Genomic DNA, 12707 nt, shown 5'->3' on the forward strand with positions numbered 1-12707 from the left:
TGAAGGCGACGCAGGCCAAACTAGACTCTGGCAAAAAGTGTCAAACAGCGCCCTTTGCTGTCAGGCAAGAGCAGAAACCATAAAAAGCTTACAGCACCTGGTATTCCCAGGCGGTCTCCCATCCAAGTACTAACCAGGCCCGCCCCTGCTTAGCTTCCGAGATCGGGCGTTTTCAGGGTAGTATGGCCGTAAGCTGCCAGGTGAACTGAAAAGATCCTATTTGAAGGTGACGCAGGCCAAACTAGACTCCAGCAAAAAGTGTCAAACAGCGCCCTCTGCTGTCAGGCAAGAGCAGAAACCATAAAAAGCTTACAGCACCTGGTATTCCCAGGCGGTCTCCCATCCAAGTACTAACCAGGCCAGCCCCTGCTTACCTTCCGAGATCGGACGAGATCAGGCGTTTTAAGGGTAGTATGTCCGTAAGCTGCCAGGTCAACTGAAAAGATCCTATTTGAAGGTGACGCAGGCCAAACTAGACTCCAGCAAAAAGTGTCAAACAGCGCCCTCTGCTGTCAGGCAAGAGCAGAAACCATAAAAAGCTTACAGCACCTGGTATTCCCAGACGGTCTCCCATCCAAGTACTAACCAGGCCCGCCCCTGCTTAGCGTCCGAGATCGGGCGTTTTAAGGGTAGTTTGGCCGTAAGCTGCCAGGTCAACTGAAAAGATCCTATTTGAAGGCGACGCAGGCCAAACTAGACTCCAGCAAAAAGTGTCAAACAGCGCCCTCTGCTGTCAGGCATGAGCAGAAACCATAAAAGGCTTACAGCACCTGGTATTCCCAGGCGGTCTCCCATCCACGTACTAACCAGGCCCGCCCCTGCTTAGCTTCCGAGATCGGACAAGATCGGGCTTTTTCAGGATAGTATGGCCGTAAGCTGCAAGATCAACTGAAAAGATCCTATTTGAAGGCGACGCAGGCCAAACTAGACTCTGGCAAAAAGTGTCAAACAGCGCCCTTTGCTGTCAGGCAAGAGCAGAAACCATAAAAAGCTTACAGCACCTGGTATTCCCAGGCGGTCTCCCATCCAAGTACTAACCAGGCCCGCCCCTGCTTAGCTTCCGAGATCGGGCGATTTCAGGGTAGTATGGCCGTAAGCTGCCAGGTGAACTGAAAAGATCCTATTTGAAGGTGACGCAGGCCAAACTAGACTCCAGCAAAAAGTGTCAAACAGCGCCCTCTGCTGTCAGGCAAGAGCAGAAACCATAAAAAGCTTACAGCACCTGGTATTCCCAGCCGGTCTCCCATCCAAGTACTAACCAGGCCCGCCTCTGCTTAGCTTCCGAGATCGGACGTTTTAAGGGTAGTATGGCCGTAAGCTGCCAGGTCAACTGAAAAGATCCTATTTGAAGGTGACGCAGGCCAAACTATACTCCAGCAAAAAGTGTCAAACATCACCCTCTGCTGTCAGGCAAGAGCAGAAACCATAAAAAGCTTACAGCACCTGGTATTCCCAGGCGGTCTCCCATCCAAGTACTAACCAGGCCCGACCCTGCTTAGTTTCCGAGATCAGACGAGATCGGGCGTTTTCAGGGTAGTATGGCCATAAGCTGCCAGGTCAACTGAAAAGATCCTATTTGAAGGTGACGCAGGCCAAACTAGACTCTGGCAAAAAGTGTCAAACAGCGCCCTTTGCTGTCAGGCAAGAGCAGAAACCATAAAAAGCTTACAGCTCCTGGTATTCCCAGGCGGTCTCCCATCCAAGTACTAACCAGGCCCGCCCCTGCTTAGCGTCCGAGATCGGGCGTTTTCAGGGTAGTATGGCCGTAAGCTGCCAGATCAACTGAAAAGATCCTATTTGAAGGTGACGCAGGCCAAACTAGACTCCAGCAAAAAGTGTCAAACAGCGCCCTCTGCTGTCAGGCAAGAGCAGAAACCATATAAAGCTTACAGCACCTGGTATTTCCAGGCGGTCTCCCATCCAAGTACTAACCAGGCCCGCCCCTGCTTAGCTTCCGAGATCGGACGAGATCGGGCTTTTTCAGGATAGTATGGCCGTAAGCTGCCAGATCAACTGAAAAGATCCTATTTGAAGGCGACGCAGGCCAAACTAGACTCTGGCAAAAAGTGTCAAACAGCGCCCTTTGCTGTCAGGCAAGAGCAGAAACCATAAAAAGCTTACAGCACCTGGTATTCCCAGGCGGTCTCCCATCCAAGTACTAACCAGGCCCGCCCCTGCTTAGCTTCCGAGATCGGGCTTTTTCAGGGTAGTATGGCCGTAAGCTGCCAGGTGAACTGAAAAGATCCTATTTGAAGGTGACGCAGGCCAAACTAGACTCCAGCAAAAAGTGTCAAACAGCGCCCTCTGCTGTCAGGCAAGAGCAGAAACCATAAAAGGCTTACAGCACCTGGTATTCCCAGGCGGTCTCCCATCCAAGTACTAACCAGGCCCACCCCTGTTTAGCTTACGAGATCGGACGAGATCGGGCATTTTCAGGGTAGTATGACCGTAAGCTGCCAGATCAACTGAAAAGATCCTATTTGAAGGCGACGCAGGCCAAACTAGACTCCAGCAAAAAGTGTCAAACAGCGCCCTCTGCTGTCAGGCAAGAGCCGAAACCATAAAAGGCTTACAGCACCTGGTATTCCCAGGCGGTCTCTCATCCAAGTACTAACCAGGCCCGCCCCTGCTTAGCTTCCGAGATCGGACGATATCGGGCGTTTTCAGGGTAGTATGGCCGTAAGCTGCCAGGGCAACTGAAAAGATCCTATTTGAAGGCGACGCAGGCCAAACTAGACTCCAGCAAAAAGTGTCAAACAGCGCCCTCTGCTTTCAGGCAAAAGCAGAAACCATAAAAAGCTTAGAGCACCTGGTATTCCTAGGCGGTTTCCCATCCAAGTACTAACCAGGCCCGCCCCTGCTTAGCTTCCGAGATCGGATGAGATCGGGCGTTTTCAGGGTAGTATGGCTGTAAGCTGCCAAGGCAACTGAAAAGATCCTATTTGAAGGCGACGCAGGCCAAACTAAACTCCAGCAAAAAGTGTCAAACAGCGCCCTCTGCTGTCAGGCAAGAGCAGAAACCATAAAAAGCTTACAGCACCTGGTATTCCCAGGCGGTCTCCCATCCAAGTACTAACCAGGCCAGCCCCTGCTTAGCTTCCGAGATCGGACGAGATCGGGCGTTTTCAGGGTAGTATGGCCGTAAGCTTTAAGGGCAACTGAAAAAATCTTATTTGAAGGCAACGCAGGCCAAACTAGACTCCAGCAAAAAGTGTCAAACAGCGCCCTCTGCTGTCAGGCAAGAGCAGAAACCATAAAAAGCTTACAGCACCTGGTATTCCCAGGCGGTCTCCCATCCAAGTACTAACCAGGCCCGCCCCTGCTTTGCTTCCGAGATCGGACGAGATCGGGCTTTTTCAGGATAGTATGGCCGTAAGCTGCAAGATCAACTGAAAAGATCCTATTTGAAGGCGACGCAGGCCAAACTAGACTCCAGCAAAAAGTGTCAAACAGCGCCCTCTGCTGTCAGGCATGAGCAGAAACCATAAAAGGCTTACAGCACCTGGTATTCCCAGGCGGTCTCCCATCCAAGTACTAACCAGGCCCACCCCTGTTTAGCTTACGAGATCGGACGAGATCGGGCGTTTTCAGGGTAGTATGACCGTAAGCTGCCAGATCAAATGAAAAGATCCTATTTGAAGGCGACGCAGGCCAAACTAGACTCCAGCAAAAAGTGTCAAACAGCGCCCTCTGCTGTCAGGCAAGAGCAGAAACCATATAAATCTTACAGCACCTGGTATTCCCAGGCGGTCTCCCATCCAAGTACTAACCAGGCCCGCCCCTGCTTAGCTTCCGAGATCTGGCTTTTTCAGGATAGTATGGCCGTAAGCTGCAAGATCAACTGAAAAGATCCTATTTGAAGGCGACGCAGGCCAAACTAGACTCTGGCAAAAAGTGTCAAACAGCGCCCTTTGCTGTCAGGCAAGAGCAGAAACCATCAAAAGCTTACAGCACCTGGTATTCCCAGGCGGTCTCCCATCCAAGTACTAACCAGGCCCGCCCCTGCTTAGCTTCCGAGATCGGACGAGATCAGGCGTTTTAAGGGTAGTATGGCCGTAAGCTGCCAGGTCAACTGAAAAGATCCTATTTGAAGGTGACGCAGGCCAAACTAGACTCCAGCAAAAAGTGTCAAACAGCGCCCTCTGCTGTCAGGCAAGAGCAGAAACCATAAAAAAGCTTACAGCACCTGGTATTCCCAGGCGGTCTCCCATCCAAGTACTAACCAGGCCCGCCCCTGCTTAGCTTCCAAGATCGGACGAGATCTGGCGTTTTCAGGGTAGTATGGCCGTAAGCTGCCAGGTCAACTGAAAAGATCATATTTGAAGGTGACGCAGGCCAAACTAGACTCTGGCAAAAAGTGTCAAACAGCGCCCTTTGCTGTCAGGCAAGAGCAGAAACCATAAAAAGCTTACAGCACCTGGTATTCCCAGGCGGTCTCCCATCCAAGTACTAACCAGGCCCGCCCCTGCTTAGCTTCCGAGATCGGGCGTTTTCAGGGTAGTATGGCCGTAAGCTGCCAGGTGAAATGAAAAGATCCTATTTGAAGGTGACGCAGGCCAAACTAGACTCCAGCAAAAAGTGTCAAACAGCGCCCTCTGCTGTCAGGCAAGAGCAGAAACCATAAAAAGCTTACAGCACCTGGTATTCCCAGGCGGTCTCCCATCCAAGCACTAACCAGGCCAGCCCCTGCTTACCTTCCGAGATCGGACGAGATCAGGCGTTTTAAGGGTAGTATGTCCGTAAGCTGCCAGGTCAACTGAAAAGATCCTATTTGAAGGTGACGCAGGCCAAACTAGACTCCAGCAAAAAGTGTCAAACAGCGCCCTCTGCTGTCAGGCAAGAGCAGAAACCATAAAAAGCTTTCAGCACCTGGTATTCCCAGGCGGTCTCCCATCCAAGTACTAACCAGGCCCGCCCCTGCTTAGCTTCCGAGATCTGACGAGATCGGGCGTTTTCAGGGTAGTATGGCCGTAAGCTGCCAGGTCAACTGAAAAGATCCTATTTGAAGGTGACGCAGGCCAAACTAGACGCTGGCAAAAAGTGTCAAACAGCGCCCTTTGCTGTCAGGCAAGAGCAGAAACCATAAAAAGCTTACAGCACCTGGTATTCCCAGACGGTCTCCCATCCAAGTACTAACCAGGCCCGCCCCTGCTTAGCGTCCGAGATCGGGCGTTTTCAGGGTAGTTTGGCCGTAAGCTGCCAGGTCAACTGAAAAGATCCTATTTGAAGGCGACGCAGGCCAAACTAGACTCCAGCAAAAAGTGTCAAACAGCGCCCTCTGCTGTCAGGCATGAGCAGAAACCATAAAAGGCTTACAGCACCTGGTATTCCCAGGCGGTCTCCCATCCAAGTACTAACCAGGCCCGCCCCTGCTTAGCTTCCGAGATCGGACGAGATCGGGCTTTTTCAGGATAGTATGGCCGTAAGCTGCAAGATCAACTGAAAAGATCCTATTTGAAGGCGACGCAGGCCAAACTAGACTCTGGCAAAAAGTGTCAAACAGCGCCCTTTGCTGTCAGGCAAGAGCAGAAACCATCAAAAGCTTACAGCACCTGGTATTCCCAGGCGGTCTCCCATCCAAGTACTAACCAGGCCCGCCCCTGCTTAGCTTCCGAGATCGGGCGTTTTCAGGGTAGTATGGCCGTAAGCTGCCAGGTGAAATGAAAAGATCCTATTTGAAGGTGACGCAGGCCAAACTAGACTCCAGCAAAAAGTGTCAAACAGCGCCCTCTGCTGTCAGGCAAGAGCAGAAACCATAAAAAGCTTACAGCACCTGGTATTCCCAGGCGGTCTCCCATCCAAGTACTAACCAGGCCAGCCCCTGCTTACCTTCCGAGATCGGACGAGATCAGGCGTTTTAAGGGTAGTATGTCCGTAAGCTGCCAGGTCAACTGAAAAGATCCTATTTGAAGGTGACGCAGGCCAAACTAGACTCCAGCAAAAAGTGTCAAACAGCGCCCTCTGCTGTCAGGCAAGAGCAGAAACCATAAAAAGCTTTCAGCACCTGGTATTCCCAGGCGGTCTCCCATCCAAGTACTAACCAGGCCCGCCCCTGCTTAGCTTCCGAGATCTGACGAGATCGGGCGTTTTCAGGGTAGTATGGCCGTAAGCTGCCAGGTCAACTGAAAAGATCCTATTTGAAGGTGACGCAGGCCAAACTAGACGCTGGCAAAAAGTGTCAAACAGCGCCCTTTGCTGTCAGGCAAGAGCAGAAACCATAAAAAGCTTACAGCACCTGGTATTCCCAGACGGTCTCCCATCCAAGTACTAACCAGGCCCGCCCCTGCTTAGCGTCCGAGATCGGGCGTTTTCAGGGTAGTTTGGCCGTAAGCTGCCAGGTCAACTGAAAAGATCCTATTTGAAGGCGACGCAGGCCAAACTAGACTCCAGCAAAAAGTGTCAAACAGCGCCCTCTGCTGTCAGGCATGAGCAGAAACCATAAAAGGCTTACAGCACCTGGTATTCCCAGGCGGTCTCCCATCCAAGTACTAACCAGGCCCGCCCCTGCTTAGCTTCCGAGATCGGACGAGATCGGGCTTTTTCAGGATAGTATGGCCGTAAGCTGCAAGATCAACTGAAAAGATCCTATTTGAAGGCGACGCAGGCCAAACTAGACTCTGGCAAAAAGTGTCAAACAGCGCCCTTTGCTGTCAGGCAAGAGCAGAAACCATAAAAAGCTTACAGCACCTGGTATTCCCAGGCGGTCTCCCATCCAAGTACTAACCAGGCCCGCCCCTGCTTAGCTTCCGAGATCGGGCGTTTTCAGGGTAGTATGGCCGTAAGCTGCCAGGTGAACTGAAAAGATCCTATTTGAAGGTGACGCAGGCCAAACTAGACTCCAGCAAAAAGTGTCAAACAGCGCCCTCTGCTGTCAGGCAAGAGCAGAAACCATAAAAAGCTTACAGCACCTGGTATTCCCAGGCGGTCTCCCATCCAAGTACTAACCAGGCCAGCCCCTGCTTACCTTCCGAGATCGGACGAGATCAGGCGTTTTAAGGGTAGTATGTCCGTAAGCTGCCAGGTCAACTGAAAAGATCCTATTTGAAGGTGACGCAGGCCAAACTAGACTCCAGCAAAAAGTGTCAAACAGCGCCCTCTGCTGTCAGGCAAGAGCAGAAACCATAAAAAGCTTACAGCACCTGGTATTCCCAGACGGTCTCCCATCCAAGTACTAACCAGGCCCGCCCCTGCTTAGCGTCCGAGATCGGGCGTTTTAAGGGTAGTTTGGCCGTAAGCTGCCAGGTCAACTGAAAAGATCCTATTTGAAGGCGACGCAGGCCAAACTAGACTCCAGCAAAAAGTGTCAAACAGCGCCCTCTGCTGTCAGGCATGAGCAGAAACCATAAAAGGCTTACAGCACCTGGTATTCCCAGGCGGTCTCCCATCCACGTACTAACCAGGCCCGCCCCTGCTTAGCTTCCGAGATCGGACAAGATCGGGCTTTTTCAGGATAGTATGGCCGTAAGCTGCAAGATCAACTGAAAAGATCCTATTTGAAGGCGACGCAGGCCAAACTAGACTCTGGCAAAAAGTGTCAAACAGCGCCCTTTGCTGTCAGGCAAGAGCAGAAACCATAAAAAGCTTACAGCACCTGGTATTCCCAGGCGGTCTCCCATCCAAGTACTAACCAGGCCCGCCCCTGCTTAGCTTCCGAGATCGGGCGATTTCAGGGTAGTATGGCCGTAAGCTGCCAGGTGAACTGAAAAGATCCTATTTGAAGGTGACGCAGGCCAAACTAGACTCCAGCAAAAAGTGTCAAACAGCGCCCTCTGCTGTCAGGCAAGAGCAGAAACCATAAAAAGCTTACAGCACCTGGTATTCCCAGCCGGTCTCCCATCCAAGTACTAACCAGGCCCGCCTCTGCTTAGCTTCCGAGATCGGACGTTTTAAGGGTAGTATGGCCGTAAGCTGCCAGGTCAACTGAAAAGATCCTATTTGAAGGTGACGCAGGCCAAACTATACTCCAGCAAAAAGTGTCAAACATCACCCTCTGCTGTCAGGCAAGAGCAGAAACCATAAAAAGCTTACAGCACCTGGTATTCCCAGGCGGTCTCCCATCCAAGTACTAACCAGGCCCGACCCTGCTTAGTTTCCGAGATCAGACGAGATCGGGCGTTTTCAGGGTAGTATGGCCATAAGCTGCCAGGTCAACTGAAAAGATCCTATTTGAAGGTGACGCAGGCCAAACTAGACTCTGGCAAAAAGTGTCAAACAGCGCCCTTTGCTGTCAGGCAAGAGCAGAAACCATAAAAAGCTTACAGCTCCTGGTATTCCCAGGCGGTCTCCCATCCAAGTACTAACCAGGCCCGCCCCTGCTTAGCGTCCGAGATCGGGCGTTTTCAGGGTAGTATGGCCGTAAGCTGCCAGATCAACTGAAAAGATCCTATTTGAAGGTGACGCAGGCCAAACTAGACTCCAGCAAAAAGTGTCAAACAGCGCCCTCTGCTGTCAGGCAAGAGCAGAAACCATATAAAGCTTACAGCACCTGGTATTTCCAGGCGGTCTCCCATCCAAGTACTAACCAGGCCCGCCCCTGCTTAGCTTCCGAGATCGGACGAGATCGGGCTTTTTCAGGATAGTATGGCCGTAAGCTGCCAGATCAACTGAAAAGATCCTATTTGAAGGCGACGCAGGCCAAACTAGACTCTGGCAAAAAGTGTCAAACAGCGCCCTTTGCTGTCAGGCAAGAGCAGAAACCATAAAAAGCTTACAGCACCTGGTATTCCCAGGCGGTCTCCCATCCAAGTACTAACCAGGCCCGCCCCTGCTTAGCTTCCGAGATCGGGCTTTTTCAGGGTAGTATGGCCGTAAGCTGCCAGGTGAACTGAAAAGATCCTATTTGAAGGTGACGCAGGCCAAACTAGACTCCAGCAAAAAGTGTCAAACAGCGCCCTCTGCTGTCAGGCAAGAGCAGAAACCATAAAAGGCTTACAGCACCTGGTATTCCCAGGCGGTCTCCCATCCAAGTACTAACCAGGCCCACCCCTGTTTAGCTTACGAGATCGGACGAGATCGGGCATTTTCAGGGTAGTATGACCGTAAGCTGCCAGATCAACTGAAAAGATCCTATTTGAAGGCGACGCAGGCCAAACTAGACTCCAGCAAAAAGTGTCAAACAGCGCCCTCTGCTGTCAGGCAAGAGCCGAAACCATAAAAGGCTTACAGCACCTGGTATTCCCAGGCGGTCTCTCATCCAAGTACTAACCAGGCCCGCCCCTGCTTAGCTTCCGAGATCGGACGATATCGGGCGTTTTCAGGGTAGTATGGCCGTAAGCTGCCAGGGCAACTGAAAAGATCCTATTTGAAGGCGACGCAGGCCAAACTAGACTCCAGCAAAAAGTGTCAAACAGCGCCCTCTGCTTTCAGGCAAAAGCAGAAACCATAAAAAGCTTAGAGCACCTGGTATTCCTAGGCGGTTTCCCATCCAAGTACTAACCAGGCCCGCCCCTGCTTAGCTTCCGAGATCGGATGAGATCGGGCGTTTTCAGGGTAGTATGGCTGTAAGCTGCCAAGGCAACTGAAAAGATCCTATTTGAAGGCGACGCAGGCCAAACTAAACTCCAGCAAAAAGTGTCAAACAGCGCCCTCTGCTGTCAGGCAAGAGCAGAAACCATAAAAAGCTTACAGCACCTGGTATTCCCAGGCGGTCTCCCATCCAAGTACTAACCAGGCCAGCCCCTGCTTAGCTTCCGAGATCGGACGAGATCGGGCGTTTTCAGGGTAGTATGGCCGTAAGCTTTAAGGGCAACTGAAAAAATCTTATTTGAAGGCAACGCAGGCCAAACTAGACTCCAGCAAAAAGTGTCAAACAGCGCCCTCTGCTGTCAGGCAAGAGCAGAAACCATAAAAAGCTTACAGCACCTGGTATTCCCAGGCGGTCTCCCATCCAAGTACTAACCAGGCCCGCCCCTGCTTTGCTTCCGAGATCGGACGAGATCGGGCTTTTTCAGGATAGTATGGCCGTAAGCTGCAAGATCAACTGAAAAGATCCTATTTGAAGGCGACGCAGGCCAAACTAGACTCCAGCAAAAAGTGTCAAACAGCGCCCTCTGCTGTCAGGCATGAGCAGAAACCATAAAAGGCTTACAGCACCTGGTATTCCCAGGCGGTCTCCCATCCAAGTACTAACCAGGCCCACCCCTGTTTAGCTTACGAGATCGGACGAGATCGGGCGTTTTCAGGGTAGTATGACCGTAAGCTGCCAGATCAACTGAAAAGATCCTATTTGAAGGCGACGCAGGCCAAACTAGACTCCAGCAAAAAGTGTCAAACAGCGCCCTCTGCTGTCAGGCAAGAGCAGAAACCATATAAATCTTACAGCACCTGGTATTCCCAGGCGGTCTCCCATCCAAGTACTAACCAGGCCCGCCCCTGCTTAGCTTCCGAGATCTGGCTTTTTCAGGATAGTATGGCCGTAAGCTGCAAGATCAACTGAAAAGATCCTATTTGAAGGCGACGCAGGCCAAACTAGACTCTGGCAAAAAGTGTCAAACAGCGCCCTTTGCTGTCAGGCAAGAGCAGAAACCATCAAAAGCTTACAGCACCTGGTATTCCCAGGCGGTCTCCCATCCAAGTACTAACCAGGCCCGCCCCTGCTTAGCTTCCGAGATCGGACGAGATCAGGCGTTTTAAGGGTAGTATGGCCGTAAGCTGCCAGGTCAACTGAAAAGATCCTATTTGAAGGTGACGCAGGCCAAACTAGACTCCAGCAAAAAGTGTCAAACAGCGCCCTCTGCTGTCAGGCAAGAGCAGAAACCATAAAAAAGCTTACAGCACCTGGTATTCCCAGGCGGTCTCCCATCCAAGTACTAACCAGGCCCGCCCCTGCTTAGCTTCCAAGATCGGACGAGATCTGGCGTTTTCAGGGTAGTATGGCCGTAAGCTGCCAGGTCAACTGAAAAGATCATATTTGAAGGTGACGCAGGCCAAACTAGACTCTGGCAAAAAGTGTCAAACAGCGCCCTTTGCTGTCAGGCAAGAGCAGAAACCATAAAAAGCTTACAGCACCTGGTATTCCCAGGCGGTCTCCCATCCAAGTACTAACCAGGCCCGCCCCTGCTTAGCTTCCGAGATCGGGCGTTTTCAGGGTAGTATGGCCGTAAGCTGCCAGGTGAAATGAAAAGATCCTATTTGAAGGTGACGCAGGCCAAACTAGACTCCAGCAAAAAGTGTCAAACAGCGCCCTCTGCTGTCAGGCAAGAGCAGAAACCATAAAAAGCTTACAGCACCTGGTATTCCCAGGCGGTCTCCCATCCAAGTACTAACCAGGCCAGCCCCTGCTTACCTTCCGAGATCGGACGAGATCAGGCGTTTTAAGGGTAGTATGTCCGTAAGCTGCCAGGTCAACTGAAAAGATCCTATTTGAAGGTGACGCAGGCCAAACTAGACTCCAGCAAAAAGTGTCAAACAGCGCCCTCTGCTGTCAGGCAAGAGCAGAAACCATAAAAAGCTTTCAGCACCTGGTATTCCCAGGCGGTCTCCCATCCAAGTACTAACCAGGCCCGCCCCTGCTTAGCTTCCGAGATCTGACGAGATCGGGCGTTTTCAGGGTAGTATGGCCGTAAGCTGCCAGGTCAACTGAAAAGATCCTATTTGAAGGTGACGCAGGCCAAACTAGACGCTGGCAAAAAGTGTCAAACAGCGCCCTTTGCTGTCAGGCAAGAGCAGAAACCATAAAAAGCTTACAGCACCTGGTATTCCCAGACGGTCTCCCATCCAAGTACTAACCAGGCCCGCCCCTGCTTAGCGTCCGAGATCGGGCGTTTTCAGGGTAGTTTGGCCGTAAGCTGCCAGGTCAACTGAAAAGATCCTATTTGAAGGCGACGCAGGCCAAACTAGACTCCAGCAAAAAGTGTCAAACAGCGCCCTCTGCTGTCAGGCATGAGCAGAAACCATAAAAGGCTTACAGCACCTGGTATTCCCAGGCGGTCTCCCATCCAAGTACTAACCAGGCCCGCCCCTGCTTAGCTTCCGAGATCGGACGAGATCGGGCTTTTTCAGGATAGTATGGCCGTAAGCTGCAAGATCAACTGAAAAGATCCTATTTGAAGGCGACGCAGGCCAAACTAGACTCTGGCAAAAAGTGTCAAACAGCGCCCTTTGCTGTCAGGCAAGAGCAGAAACCATCAAAAGCTTACAGCACCTGGTATTCCCAGGCGGTCTCCCATCCAAGTACTAACCAGGCCCGCCCCTGCTTAGCTTCCGAGATCGGACGAGATCAGGCGTTTTAAGGGTAGTATGGCCGTAAGCTGCCAGGTCAACTGAAAAGATCCTATTTGAAGGTGACGCAGGCCAAACTAGACTCCAGCAAAAAGTGTCAAACAGCGCCCTCTGCTGTCAGGCAAGAGCAGAAACCATAAAAAAGCTTACAGCACCTGGTATTCCCAGGCGGTCTCCCATCCAAGTACTAACCAGGCCCGCCCCTGCTTAGCTTCCAAGATCGGACGAGATCTGGCGTTTTCAGGGTAGTATGGCCGTAAGCTGCCAGGTCAACTGAAAAGATCCTATTTGAAGGTGACGCAGGCCAAACTAGACTCTGGCAAAAAGTGTCAAACAGCGCCCTTTGCTGTCAGGCAAGAGCAGAAACCATAAAAAGCTTACAGCACCTGGTATTCCCAGGCGGTCTCCCATCCAAGTACTAACCAGGCCCGCCCCTGCTTAGCTTCCGAGATCGGGCGTTTTCAGGGTAGTATGGCCGTAAGCTGCCA

At 51.7% G+C, this 12707-nt stretch overlaps 34 non-coding genes and 22 pseudogenes across 34 annotated transcripts; all 56 read right to left on the bottom strand.

The window, feature by feature from the left end:
- Positions 1–85: 85 nt before the first annotated feature.
- LOC131100432 (5S ribosomal RNA) lies at positions 86–194 on the bottom strand (annotated as a pseudogene).
- A 112-nt stretch (positions 195–306) lies between these two features.
- On the bottom strand, positions 307–425 carry LOC131100102 (5S ribosomal RNA). Its single transcript, XR_009118869.1, has one exon. It is a non-coding gene; the product is annotated as a 5S ribosomal RNA (ribosomal RNA).
- A 112-nt stretch (positions 426–537) lies between these two features.
- LOC131142269 (5S ribosomal RNA) lies at positions 538–646 on the bottom strand (annotated as a pseudogene).
- Positions 647–758: 112 nt separating this feature from the next.
- LOC131100143 (5S ribosomal RNA) lies at positions 759–877 on the bottom strand. Its single transcript, XR_009118908.1, has one exon. It is a non-coding gene; the product is annotated as a 5S ribosomal RNA (ribosomal RNA).
- Positions 878–989: 112 nt separating this feature from the next.
- Positions 990–1098, bottom strand: LOC131101046 (5S ribosomal RNA; annotated as a pseudogene).
- A 112-nt stretch (positions 1099–1210) lies between these two features.
- Positions 1211–1319, bottom strand: LOC131142454 (5S ribosomal RNA; annotated as a pseudogene).
- Positions 1320–1431: 112 nt separating this feature from the next.
- LOC131143093 (5S ribosomal RNA) lies at positions 1432–1550 on the bottom strand. The gene has a single exon (XR_009133148.1). It is a non-coding gene; the product is annotated as a 5S ribosomal RNA (ribosomal RNA).
- A 112-nt stretch (positions 1551–1662) lies between these two features.
- On the bottom strand, positions 1663–1771 carry LOC131141697 (5S ribosomal RNA; annotated as a pseudogene).
- A 112-nt stretch (positions 1772–1883) lies between these two features.
- On the bottom strand, positions 1884–2002 carry LOC131099304 (5S ribosomal RNA). Its single transcript, XR_009118139.1, has one exon. It is a non-coding gene; the product is annotated as a 5S ribosomal RNA (ribosomal RNA).
- A 112-nt stretch (positions 2003–2114) lies between these two features.
- On the bottom strand, positions 2115–2223 carry LOC131141195 (5S ribosomal RNA; annotated as a pseudogene).
- A 112-nt stretch (positions 2224–2335) lies between these two features.
- LOC131098552 (5S ribosomal RNA) lies at positions 2336–2454 on the bottom strand. The gene has a single exon (XR_009117420.1). It is a non-coding gene; the product is annotated as a 5S ribosomal RNA (ribosomal RNA).
- Positions 2455–2566: 112 nt separating this feature from the next.
- Positions 2567–2685, bottom strand: LOC131099550 (5S ribosomal RNA). Its single transcript, XR_009118376.1, has one exon. It is a non-coding gene; the product is annotated as a 5S ribosomal RNA (ribosomal RNA).
- A 112-nt stretch (positions 2686–2797) lies between these two features.
- On the bottom strand, positions 2798–2916 carry LOC131099113 (5S ribosomal RNA). The gene has a single exon (XR_009117951.1). It is a non-coding gene; the product is annotated as a 5S ribosomal RNA (ribosomal RNA).
- A 112-nt stretch (positions 2917–3028) lies between these two features.
- Positions 3029–3147, bottom strand: LOC131142644 (5S ribosomal RNA). The gene has a single exon (XR_009132716.1). It is a non-coding gene; the product is annotated as a 5S ribosomal RNA (ribosomal RNA).
- Positions 3148–3259: 112 nt separating this feature from the next.
- LOC131098878 (5S ribosomal RNA) lies at positions 3260–3378 on the bottom strand. The gene has a single exon (XR_009117724.1). It is a non-coding gene; the product is annotated as a 5S ribosomal RNA (ribosomal RNA).
- A 112-nt stretch (positions 3379–3490) lies between these two features.
- LOC131097709 (5S ribosomal RNA) lies at positions 3491–3609 on the bottom strand. Its single transcript, XR_009116604.1, has one exon. It is a non-coding gene; the product is annotated as a 5S ribosomal RNA (ribosomal RNA).
- A 112-nt stretch (positions 3610–3721) lies between these two features.
- LOC131142512 (5S ribosomal RNA) lies at positions 3722–3830 on the bottom strand (annotated as a pseudogene).
- A 112-nt stretch (positions 3831–3942) lies between these two features.
- Positions 3943–4061, bottom strand: LOC131143353 (5S ribosomal RNA). Its single transcript, XR_009133403.1, has one exon. It is a non-coding gene; the product is annotated as a 5S ribosomal RNA (ribosomal RNA).
- A 113-nt stretch (positions 4062–4174) lies between these two features.
- On the bottom strand, positions 4175–4293 carry LOC131098420 (5S ribosomal RNA). The gene has a single exon (XR_009117294.1). It is a non-coding gene; the product is annotated as a 5S ribosomal RNA (ribosomal RNA).
- A 112-nt stretch (positions 4294–4405) lies between these two features.
- On the bottom strand, positions 4406–4514 carry LOC131100433 (5S ribosomal RNA; annotated as a pseudogene).
- A 112-nt stretch (positions 4515–4626) lies between these two features.
- On the bottom strand, positions 4627–4745 carry LOC131100942 (5S ribosomal RNA; annotated as a pseudogene).
- A 112-nt stretch (positions 4746–4857) lies between these two features.
- On the bottom strand, positions 4858–4976 carry LOC131097194 (5S ribosomal RNA). The gene has a single exon (XR_009116106.1). It is a non-coding gene; the product is annotated as a 5S ribosomal RNA (ribosomal RNA).
- Positions 4977–5088: 112 nt separating this feature from the next.
- Positions 5089–5197, bottom strand: LOC131142034 (5S ribosomal RNA; annotated as a pseudogene).
- A 112-nt stretch (positions 5198–5309) lies between these two features.
- LOC131097643 (5S ribosomal RNA) lies at positions 5310–5428 on the bottom strand. Its single transcript, XR_009116540.1, has one exon. It is a non-coding gene; the product is annotated as a 5S ribosomal RNA (ribosomal RNA).
- Positions 5429–5540: 112 nt separating this feature from the next.
- LOC131100435 (5S ribosomal RNA) lies at positions 5541–5649 on the bottom strand (annotated as a pseudogene).
- Positions 5650–5761: 112 nt separating this feature from the next.
- Positions 5762–5880, bottom strand: LOC131100103 (5S ribosomal RNA). The gene has a single exon (XR_009118870.1). It is a non-coding gene; the product is annotated as a 5S ribosomal RNA (ribosomal RNA).
- Positions 5881–5992: 112 nt separating this feature from the next.
- LOC131097195 (5S ribosomal RNA) lies at positions 5993–6111 on the bottom strand. Its single transcript, XR_009116107.1, has one exon. It is a non-coding gene; the product is annotated as a 5S ribosomal RNA (ribosomal RNA).
- A 112-nt stretch (positions 6112–6223) lies between these two features.
- Positions 6224–6332, bottom strand: LOC131142035 (5S ribosomal RNA; annotated as a pseudogene).
- A 112-nt stretch (positions 6333–6444) lies between these two features.
- LOC131097644 (5S ribosomal RNA) lies at positions 6445–6563 on the bottom strand. The gene has a single exon (XR_009116541.1). It is a non-coding gene; the product is annotated as a 5S ribosomal RNA (ribosomal RNA).
- A 112-nt stretch (positions 6564–6675) lies between these two features.
- On the bottom strand, positions 6676–6784 carry LOC131100436 (5S ribosomal RNA; annotated as a pseudogene).
- A 112-nt stretch (positions 6785–6896) lies between these two features.
- LOC131100104 (5S ribosomal RNA) lies at positions 6897–7015 on the bottom strand. Its single transcript, XR_009118871.1, has one exon. It is a non-coding gene; the product is annotated as a 5S ribosomal RNA (ribosomal RNA).
- A 112-nt stretch (positions 7016–7127) lies between these two features.
- LOC131142270 (5S ribosomal RNA) lies at positions 7128–7236 on the bottom strand (annotated as a pseudogene).
- Positions 7237–7348: 112 nt separating this feature from the next.
- LOC131100144 (5S ribosomal RNA) lies at positions 7349–7467 on the bottom strand. The gene has a single exon (XR_009118909.1). It is a non-coding gene; the product is annotated as a 5S ribosomal RNA (ribosomal RNA).
- A 112-nt stretch (positions 7468–7579) lies between these two features.
- LOC131101047 (5S ribosomal RNA) lies at positions 7580–7688 on the bottom strand (annotated as a pseudogene).
- Positions 7689–7800: 112 nt separating this feature from the next.
- LOC131142455 (5S ribosomal RNA) lies at positions 7801–7909 on the bottom strand (annotated as a pseudogene).
- Positions 7910–8021: 112 nt separating this feature from the next.
- Positions 8022–8140, bottom strand: LOC131143094 (5S ribosomal RNA). Its single transcript, XR_009133149.1, has one exon. It is a non-coding gene; the product is annotated as a 5S ribosomal RNA (ribosomal RNA).
- A 112-nt stretch (positions 8141–8252) lies between these two features.
- On the bottom strand, positions 8253–8361 carry LOC131141698 (5S ribosomal RNA; annotated as a pseudogene).
- A 112-nt stretch (positions 8362–8473) lies between these two features.
- On the bottom strand, positions 8474–8592 carry LOC131099305 (5S ribosomal RNA). The gene has a single exon (XR_009118140.1). It is a non-coding gene; the product is annotated as a 5S ribosomal RNA (ribosomal RNA).
- A 112-nt stretch (positions 8593–8704) lies between these two features.
- LOC131141196 (5S ribosomal RNA) lies at positions 8705–8813 on the bottom strand (annotated as a pseudogene).
- A 112-nt stretch (positions 8814–8925) lies between these two features.
- On the bottom strand, positions 8926–9044 carry LOC131098554 (5S ribosomal RNA). The gene has a single exon (XR_009117421.1). It is a non-coding gene; the product is annotated as a 5S ribosomal RNA (ribosomal RNA).
- A 112-nt stretch (positions 9045–9156) lies between these two features.
- Positions 9157–9275, bottom strand: LOC131099552 (5S ribosomal RNA). Its single transcript, XR_009118377.1, has one exon. It is a non-coding gene; the product is annotated as a 5S ribosomal RNA (ribosomal RNA).
- Positions 9276–9387: 112 nt separating this feature from the next.
- LOC131099114 (5S ribosomal RNA) lies at positions 9388–9506 on the bottom strand. Its single transcript, XR_009117952.1, has one exon. It is a non-coding gene; the product is annotated as a 5S ribosomal RNA (ribosomal RNA).
- A 112-nt stretch (positions 9507–9618) lies between these two features.
- LOC131142645 (5S ribosomal RNA) lies at positions 9619–9737 on the bottom strand. The gene has a single exon (XR_009132717.1). It is a non-coding gene; the product is annotated as a 5S ribosomal RNA (ribosomal RNA).
- A 112-nt stretch (positions 9738–9849) lies between these two features.
- LOC131098879 (5S ribosomal RNA) lies at positions 9850–9968 on the bottom strand. The gene has a single exon (XR_009117725.1). It is a non-coding gene; the product is annotated as a 5S ribosomal RNA (ribosomal RNA).
- A 112-nt stretch (positions 9969–10080) lies between these two features.
- LOC131097710 (5S ribosomal RNA) lies at positions 10081–10199 on the bottom strand. The gene has a single exon (XR_009116605.1). It is a non-coding gene; the product is annotated as a 5S ribosomal RNA (ribosomal RNA).
- Positions 10200–10311: 112 nt separating this feature from the next.
- LOC131142513 (5S ribosomal RNA) lies at positions 10312–10420 on the bottom strand (annotated as a pseudogene).
- A 112-nt stretch (positions 10421–10532) lies between these two features.
- Positions 10533–10651, bottom strand: LOC131143354 (5S ribosomal RNA). The gene has a single exon (XR_009133404.1). It is a non-coding gene; the product is annotated as a 5S ribosomal RNA (ribosomal RNA).
- Positions 10652–10764: 113 nt separating this feature from the next.
- Positions 10765–10883, bottom strand: LOC131098421 (5S ribosomal RNA). Its single transcript, XR_009117295.1, has one exon. It is a non-coding gene; the product is annotated as a 5S ribosomal RNA (ribosomal RNA).
- A 112-nt stretch (positions 10884–10995) lies between these two features.
- On the bottom strand, positions 10996–11104 carry LOC131100437 (5S ribosomal RNA; annotated as a pseudogene).
- Positions 11105–11216: 112 nt separating this feature from the next.
- On the bottom strand, positions 11217–11335 carry LOC131100105 (5S ribosomal RNA). The gene has a single exon (XR_009118872.1). It is a non-coding gene; the product is annotated as a 5S ribosomal RNA (ribosomal RNA).
- A 112-nt stretch (positions 11336–11447) lies between these two features.
- On the bottom strand, positions 11448–11566 carry LOC131097196 (5S ribosomal RNA). Its single transcript, XR_009116108.1, has one exon. It is a non-coding gene; the product is annotated as a 5S ribosomal RNA (ribosomal RNA).
- A 112-nt stretch (positions 11567–11678) lies between these two features.
- Positions 11679–11787, bottom strand: LOC131142036 (5S ribosomal RNA; annotated as a pseudogene).
- Positions 11788–11899: 112 nt separating this feature from the next.
- Positions 11900–12018, bottom strand: LOC131097645 (5S ribosomal RNA). Its single transcript, XR_009116542.1, has one exon. It is a non-coding gene; the product is annotated as a 5S ribosomal RNA (ribosomal RNA).
- A 112-nt stretch (positions 12019–12130) lies between these two features.
- Positions 12131–12249, bottom strand: LOC131143355 (5S ribosomal RNA). The gene has a single exon (XR_009133405.1). It is a non-coding gene; the product is annotated as a 5S ribosomal RNA (ribosomal RNA).
- A 113-nt stretch (positions 12250–12362) lies between these two features.
- On the bottom strand, positions 12363–12481 carry LOC131098423 (5S ribosomal RNA). Its single transcript, XR_009117297.1, has one exon. It is a non-coding gene; the product is annotated as a 5S ribosomal RNA (ribosomal RNA).
- A 112-nt stretch (positions 12482–12593) lies between these two features.
- LOC131100438 (5S ribosomal RNA) lies at positions 12594–12702 on the bottom strand (annotated as a pseudogene).
- Positions 12703–12707: the final 5 nt, after the last annotated feature.

Source organism: Doryrhamphus excisus, chromosome 13, assembly GCF_030265055.1.
Source record: "Doryrhamphus excisus isolate RoL2022-K1 chromosome 13, RoL_Dexc_1.0, whole genome shotgun sequence".
NCBI classification, from domain to species: Eukaryota; Metazoa; Chordata; class Actinopteri; order Syngnathiformes; family Syngnathidae; genus Doryrhamphus; species Doryrhamphus excisus.